The sequence below is a fragment of the Echinops telfairi genome, unplaced genomic scaffold (genome assembly GCF_000313985.2).
Source record: "Echinops telfairi isolate 266 unplaced genomic scaffold, ASM31398v2 ScPeMD7_3533;HRSCAF=4204_0, whole genome shotgun sequence".
In the NCBI taxonomy this organism is placed as follows: Eukaryota; Metazoa; Chordata; class Mammalia; order Afrosoricida; family Tenrecidae; genus Echinops; species Echinops telfairi.
Window position 1 is genome coordinate 63,211,148 of NW_022107431.1, and position 8,662 is coordinate 63,219,809.

At 40.3% G+C, this 8,662-nt stretch overlaps 1 protein-coding gene across 1 annotated transcript in view; it reads left to right on the forward strand.

Moving 5' to 3' along the window:
- Nucleotides 1-8,662, forward strand: part of L3MBTL3 (L3MBTL histone methyl-lysine binding protein 3) — a 128,551-nt gene that overhangs the window by 107,048 nt on the left and 12,841 nt on the right. The window lies entirely within an intron of this gene.

Below are 8,662 nucleotides of genomic sequence, written 5' to 3' on the forward strand. Positions count from 1 at the left end.
AGCAACCACCATGTTTAGTCATTACCAGGCCTTTCCTTACTAGCACATGTTTCTTATATTAAATTACAATGTAGCCTCAAAAACACCCTCAAACTCAATGCCATTGTGTTGATGTCCACTCATTGTAACGCAGTAGGGCAGGATAGAACGGCCCCTGTGTTTCCGAGCCTGCAACTCTACGAGAGTAGAAAATCCCAGCTTTCTCCCAAGGAGCAGCTGATGGTTGAGAACCACTGACCTTGCAGATCACAGCCTAGAGAGTAACCACCATGCCACCAGGGCTCTTATACATTAATTAAAATGTTTCCTTTACCAATCCTCTTAATCTGGTCTTTACATTTTTCTCCCATTCTGTCTGAAACATTCTATTATGTCCCATGCCAGAACAGTTGGCTGGTAGCTGGGCACCATCTAGTTCTTCTGGTCTTGGGCTCGATGAGATGTTGGTTTACGTAGGGCAGCTGGGAAGCATTCAGTCTGTGGACTATTTTAAGGCCCATGTAATCACCAATACCAACTTAGATCGCATGCTACAGCAAAGAGAAGTAGCTCCAGCCATCACATCAGGGGTGAGTTATAGTGGAGAGTTGACCAGCATGGCTTGTGAGTGATGTTATAAATATCCAAATGGCCCTCAGCAGCAAAAAGGTTCCCCACCCTGGTGTAGACTTAGTCCTGTGGACAAGTTCTTTGTTTAGTCTTTGGTTTTCTTTGCACACTTTAGCTCCCAATGATCAGAAACCAATAGTTGTATCTTCTTAGATCACGTACACTTTAAGACACTTTTAAAATATAAATGCCTTTTTATGACACCTTTAAAATAGAAATATAAATGCTCGTTCTCTGATGTATCTCTGAGGGTCCTTGGACCATAAATTTAAAGGAAAAATCACGTGCTGGGGACATGCACTTAGACTGCCTTTTGAAAATCAGTAGAAAAGCTTCAGTTTTTTACAAGTCTCACTCGTGTTCACTGGTCCCTCAGTGAACGATTACTTGTACTTTTCAACTCCATCAACGCCCCAATAAGACTATAGTTAGGTGCTGGGGGGACAATTTCAACTCATAGTGACCCCATGTATCAGAGCAGAGCTGCCTATCGTTTTCAAGGCTGTAATCTTCAAAGGAGCAGATTTCCAGGGCAATATTATTTATTACCTGGGTAGTATTGAATCACCAGTCATATGGTAAGCAGCTGAGTGCTCAGCCATTGTGCCCCCATGGCTCCTCCTATAAGGTGGTGGTTGTTGTTGTTGTTAGGTGCCACTAAGTCAGCTCCAACCCATAACGACCTGATGCACCACAGAACAAAACACTGCTTTTGTTGTTGATGTTGTTGTTGTTAGGTGCCATTAAGTCAGCTCCAACCCATAACGACCTGATGCACCACAGAACAAAACACTGCACAGTCCCATGCTGCCCTCACAATTGGTCCCGTGCCCGAGCCCATTGATGCAACCCTTGTGTCAATCCATCTCCTGGAGGGCCTTCTTCATTTTGTGTCCCTCCACTTTACCAAAGATGATGTCCTTCTCCGGGGATTGGTCTCTCCTGACAGTATGTCCACAGTATCTAAGGTGAAGGCTTGTCTTCCTTACCTCCGGGAGCAGTCAGGCCTTACTTTTTCCAAGACAGATCAGTTTGTCCCTTAATCAGCCCATGGTGAATAGAAGAGAAGGGCAGTTGTTTTTTTGAAGAGCCAGGCCAAAATAGAAAGAGTGAACTTTTCACATTTGCCAGATGATAAGGTAAACCATCTCCGATTCTCTGTTGACAGTAATCATTCAGGCCAAACTTTCTGAGCTGTATTGCACGGACCTGCTCAAACACACCAGCTGTTTGTAGGGAGAAAGATGGAGCTGGCCAACCTGTAAAGATTCGAAGACTCAGAAACCCAAAGGGGCAGTTCTACTCTGATAGAGTCACAAAGAATTGGAATCAACACGGTTGCCATGAGGTCTTTCTTACATAATCATCGGCTTGCTTTCACGGAAGCAGTGGCCAAAATCAGTAATCCCTCCATTGTAGCAAAGTAATTTATTGTCGCGTCTTTCTTTCAATATTATTTTTAACAGAGTTGTTGAAACTTAATTGGTTAGAAATTGTTTTGAAATTAAAAATGAACTTGAAAAAAAATAGTTGTATGCATTCAAATGTCATCCTGTTACTATATATTTACTCTACTAATGTTTGTTTCACTGATGTTTACCTTAGAGTGTAATTAGAATATACCAACAAGACACTAATATGTAGCACATAATTACAGAGAAGAAAATACTGACTCATAAAGAATACATTTTTCCATTTATGTGAACTCTACTTTGTTTTAATTAGAAGTCTAAAGAGTGTTCTTGAGTAAGATTTTGCTATAATCCAATGTGAATTTGTGGTAAAGAAATACTGAAATAAATTGCTCTTTTGAAATTCTAAAGTCCCCAAAGAAGAGGCTGTGTCCCAGGCACTCTTCTGCGTTTTTCCACCCTCGTGCCCTTATTTTACCCTCACAAATGGTGTGGGCACCATTCTTGTATTCCTGGCCCGCCCAGGGAGGAAAAGGCGTGGAGCAGTTCTGCTCTCACACATGGATGTTCAGACGTCTGAAGTACGTCAGTGACGCTAATAACAACGGCAGTTCACTAATGAAGTGTGGACACCACCCCTGAATGTCGGCCATCCTGCTAGTAGAATCTAGCAGAGCTGCCTGACTGCCGCGTTTGCCCTCTTCCCTATCATTCTGAAAGCTATTTTAGTATTTGGAGACTGCATGTGCCTTAAAGAAATCTGGCATCAGTAGACTGTTATCGTAAGTCTTAAATAGCAGTAGCTACCATGTATTACGTACTTGGCACTGTGCTTAGCACTTTCCATATTATTAAAACTGATACACCTGGGAATTAGGGAAGGTGAGTAACTTACGGAAGACCCGCAGTACTAATGGGTAGCCGAGCTAGCATTTGGGTCATGTCTGTTCACTTCTGTGTGTATCGCCACCAGGCTGAGCTGCTGTTTCCACTCACTAGGATTCACTGTTCCCCTGGGTCTTCCAGTGGTTAATTGCCATCAAGAATTCCATCTCATGGCAACTGTGTGTACAGAAAACACTGCCTGGTCCCGTGCCATCTTCACAGTTGTTGGCATGCTCAAATCCATTGCTGGGGCCACTGTGTAATTTGAGAGCTTTCCAACCTGGGAAGGGGCCCTGGTAGCACAGTGGTCAAGTGCTTGGCGGCGGCGGCTGCTGCTGTTGGGTGGCATCCTGTCAGTTCTGCTCATAGCGACCCTGTGTACAACAGAATGGGGTGCTTGGCCACTCGCTCCGAAGTCAGCGTTTGAACACACCAGCAACTCCATGGGAGAACCGTGTGGCAGTGTGCTTCCATAGACTACAGCCTTGGAAACCTTATGGGGAAATTCTACTCGGACTTTGGTTTGGTGCTGTTAGTTGATGTTTTTCTCTCTAATTATCTCACATGAATGGCATGAGAACTATGTCAGATTTGGTTCTAACCACGCTTGGGTTTTGCTAGTTCCAACCTAGGAAGTTCATCTTCCAGCACTATGAATATACTCTGAGCTTAGTTTTTCCATTGATTGATTTTTGGAAGTAGGCCAGGCTTTTCTCCTACCCTTTATCTAGAAATGCTACTGAAACCATCCACGATGGGTGAAATACTAGTGGCTTCATTTCCAGCATCGTAGAGCTTGCCAGCCACTGGTGTAGGATAGATTGACAGATGGATGCGAGCGTCAGGCTGTATCTGTCTCATTCCTAAATGAAATCACTGACAATGAAAAATGTTGGTAAAGAAGAATGGCTGAAGGTGTTTTTATTTAGAGAAAAAATTAGTATTAAAATAGATCGTCAAAATATTTCTGGCTGTCATTTTTTTCAAGGAAACTCCTGAGGGAACATGACTTTCCCTGTTTGTTTTGGAAATCTGATCATCCCTAATTGGAAGACTATGTAGCTAGAATAGGTTTTTGTCTAGGAAGTTGAAATTCTAGATCAAGGGTATCATTTTTATCTAGAAAAAGAAATCCTTCCTGATGTTTTTAAAATATGAGTTGATATAATGGAATTCCTAACCTTAAAGAAGAGAAAATTAATAGTAACTCAATTGAGAACATAAATTTACATTATATGAAGCTATAAGGTTAAGTAAATAAGAACATTGTGAGTCAGATTCTTCATTTCTGACCAAATCAATGAAGGATAAATTGAAAATGTTACAGCACAAGAAGCCTCGTTCCCTTTAACCTCATATGACAAAGACAAGTGTTTTGCCCCTGTTGGGGGTGAGGTTAAGGCATCAAATCCAAGAGTAATTTAGCTTTCTGTGTCAGGAAGACGAATGCCAAAGTTGGCCTATGATTTGGGGCAAGTAATTTGAACGTTTTTTTTTTACTTGTTTAAAGGTGTTTTGTTTGTTTTGCAATTGAAGTTCTAATATCATTTACTCCTTTAGATTGTTTTCTTTTTTGAGTTTTTCATTTGGCTTTATTTTTACTTTTTTTCAACAGTTTCATTGGCATATAGTTCACATGTCCTACAATTCAATCGTTCATTTGTATCAAGAAGAGGTGTACAAGCTTCACCACAATAGTTTTAGAACATTTTCTTCATTCTTGTACTCGTCATTATTATCTTCCCCAACTTCCCCTGCCATACCCTCAAGGATCCATTAATCCAGTTACTGTCTCTCTAGATTTACCTATCCTGCATTTCATAGACAGAATTTTTTTAACTGACAAGAATATCAAAATAAAACAGAAAATATTGAATACCAGAACAAATTTTAGACAGGTCATAAGGGAGATCAAAGGATAGGGTGCTAAATTTTAACCTAACTCCATCTTCAACAATCCACTTTCCAGCACATTCTGCATCTTAGCAAGGCTATTCAAATTACTGGTCCATGGTCAGAGGGCATTCCCTAGGGCTTAATCCACTTCTATTCTCCCTTCACTTTTGTTTTTTAACTGAAACACCTTTAAAATGGGCCATAAGAGAGATCAAATTAAAAGATACTACATTTTGACCTAACTACATGTACCTTAATTGACTTTACAATGCTCTCTGCCTGATAATAGGTCTGTTCACATCCCTAAGTTATGATCAGAGGGGATTCACTGGAGACTTAACCATGTATGGACCCTGAAAATGGATGTTGGCCCTCCACTCATCCACAGTGTTCACAATTTAAGCTCTGATACCATTCCTTCCATTAAATGGATTATATTGTTTACACAGGCTGGTATGCTTCTTCCATGTGAACTTCGTTGATTCCTCACTTAGACGGCGGCTTATTTGTAACAAGCTTTAAGACTCCAGATTATATTCTTTCTTATACCTGGGTACCATCTGGTTTCTTCACCATAGTTTTCTCTAGCCACCCATATCTTCAGTAATACCTTCATTATGGGAAAAGGCTGTCTGCCATCAAGAGCCATCAGACCACCCCACCCTGTGTACAGCCCTCTCCTAGATCATGGATGGTTCCCCTGGAGAAGAGCTCAAGGACACCCACGGTGAAGTCAGCTCAGGGGTGGCCAAGGTTAGGTCTCGCCATCTTAACTCTCGAACCTGCCTCTGTGGATGACGTGGCTTGCATGCCTAAGATTTTATAAGCTTGTGAGAGATTACATTCCCTCCCTCTCTGGTTCCAATCTCCATGGAAGAGGTAAACCCTTGCATGCCTTGCCTGATGTTTCTTTAACTTACCTTTCAACTACACAACTGCCCCCTAGGACCTATTCGGTTGTGGAGGCTGACCCCTACACTTCATGAGGTCGGGCATCAAGCAGAGTCATGTCATAAGGCTAATTGTTCTTAGATTGAAGCTAGAATTCAGTGCAAGCCCAAAATTCATTCCTACATTTATGGTTTATATATCAATTAAAACTTTTTTTAAAGTTTCAATGGAAACAATAGAACCTTTCTCCAAAGATTTTTATGAGATGTGTAAAGAACCTGGTGGTTAACAGTCCAACATTTACCCAACAAAGATTCAGTAAATATTTCTTATGAATCCTTTACCTGACTTGTGTTTGTTAAAGGTAAAATTCATGTGTATGTAGTCCCAAGTTTATGAATACAATTTAATGAAATGCTATACATTAACATACGGAAAAGGAAACCTGAACATATATCTGTAATGAAGCATCATAACTAGTAGAAGAGCTGACAACTTCCATTTTGCTTCTCTTTTTTGGTATATATTACCGCAAGTCCATGCGTGAAAAAACTTTTTGCATCAAAGGTTTGTTTTGTTTTTTCCCATTGTAGTTTTGCTTCATCCTAGAATACGGTATTTCTCTTATGTTTTCAGGAAATAGAAAGTTGGCAATTTTATTTGGGCATAAGAATACAAAGGAATTTCTCTCATGTGGAAGTCTTATATTGTTATAGCACAGCCTACTTTTTTGGAAAGAATAGTATACTCGATTAAAACTACAAAATCTTGATTTTTTTAATGGTGAGATAAATAACATTGTGAAAGCTGAAATAATGTAAGACTTTGTTTTAGCACCAGTTTCCTTTTGCCTTATCCACCATAGCTAGTTGTGGATTGTGGGAAACTGAGAACCAGGAAGAACGTGTATGCGGACAAATGCTCTATACTCCTATGTAAGGTGTCTAGGAAGGCCTTCACACTCATGAGTTGGAGATGCATCCCAGTCACATCCTCCTAAGTAAAAGTTGTTCCCCACAATGCCCCCCCCTTCATAATGCCATTTTTAATGTGCTTCTTTCTTTTTTTTTTTTAATGTGCTTCTTTCAAGCCCATGGTTGCTACTGTACTCTTGAAAGTGAACTGCTTGAAGGCTGTCTGCTATGATGAGCAGTCAGACCCTACTGTCTTCCCCACCCTAAGTACAGCCCACACCCTTCTGCTAAGGATCAGAGGTTGTTCCCCTGGAGAAGAGCTCAGGGACACTTAAGGTGAAGTCAGCTCAGGGGTGGCCAAGATTAGGCTTCCATCTTAACTCTCGAACCTGCCCATCTTGTTCTGAATGTGCCTTCCTGTCACAGTTATGAACCTAGTACTCCTTTTCCTGTTACGTTACACCCTTAGTATGTCCCCTTCCTGCTACATGTATACCTCTAATATAGCCCCTTCTTCTTACATAATTAATTGTATGACGGGGCTTGCATACCTGAGATCATATAAGCCTGTTAAGAGAATGCATAGCTCGCTCTGGTTCTGATCGCCATTGAAGAGTGAGCCCTTGCATACCTTATCTGATGGTTCTTTAATTTGCCCCTCAATTACATAACTGCCCTCTAGGGCCCATTCAGTTGTGGAGGCTGGTCCCCCCACATAAAGAGATGCCAATTTTAAGTTAAATTACTATAATGTAGGATTGCATCTAATAAGCATTAATGTAGTCATATACAGGCAGATTTTTGTTCTTTGGCAGTAATACTGGGATAAAATTCTTGAAAACATTCCCCTTTTAATACAAAGTATGTTTATAAGACTACGTAAGTTATTTAACAGCACTATACTGATATTAATGTGTTAACAATTTCAAACCAAACTCACTGTTGTTGAGTCAGTACTGGCTCATAACAACTCCCTGTGGGTTTCTGAGACTGTACATGTTTACAAGAGTACAACGTACAGTCTTTATCCCTTGAAGCTGCTAGCAGTTTCGGACTGCCGACCATGTGGGTTGCAGCCCAATGCACAATCACTACATGATCAGGGCTCCTGCGTTACTTAAACAAGTATAATTTCAGCACTTTTTTACAGAGAAGACAAAACTTCCATATCTGTAGCTAATGTTATATATCCATTTAACAGTTATTGTATTATATTGGTTTGGTTTTGCTTCATTCCCCCAACTTTCCAAGGAGTAAAGACTTGTACGGACCTTTCATTTTCTTTGGAAAATATTTATTTCTTACTAAAAGCTAGCAAGTATTCCTCAGGATTTGTGACTGTCATTTTCAGTAAGAACTGAGCAAGGAGCTCAGGTTCAAGTGAAATTGTACCTTTACCTTTAGAAGTTATCTTCTAAGGAAATCTGATTCTTCACTTATTACATGCTTGACTATGTTCACATCATTATGTTACTGTAGCTTCCAGTTGATGCTGTTCTATAGCTTTTAAGTTAAAACTAGAATTTTGCATTTTGTTGGGATAGTTTGAGAGTCAAAAGTTTCCGTGTTCTTAGAACTTAGTTTGGTCTAGAACAGATCCTAAAGGAACTTGGAATATATCAGTAAAGGTAGCAACACAGAGGGGGTGATAGAAAACTGTAAATGACAGCTTCTTTTAAGGCACTAAAGTACTTAGGGCAACTATCTTGCCCTAAATAGCCAGAAGAAAATGAGATGGAAATAGAATACAATCTCAGAATGAGAGCATTAACAAAAATACAAGTAGCCTAAACTTTTGTCCCTTGAAAGCCATTTTTGTCCCTAGCATATCAATTTAAGACCAGAATGCAGCCATTCCATTTAGAACATTCTGGCATTCTTAGCTTAGTCTTTAGACCATCTCTGATCGACCCTTGGGTTTGGCCTGAATACTCTGAAAAAGCTTCCGAAAAGTGGGATCAAATCCCCTGGACTCTCCCTGTCTTAAGGCTAAATCCTGGTGTTGATCAGTATGAAAGGACTTCAGAAAGTTCATGGGGAAATTGTATTATAATT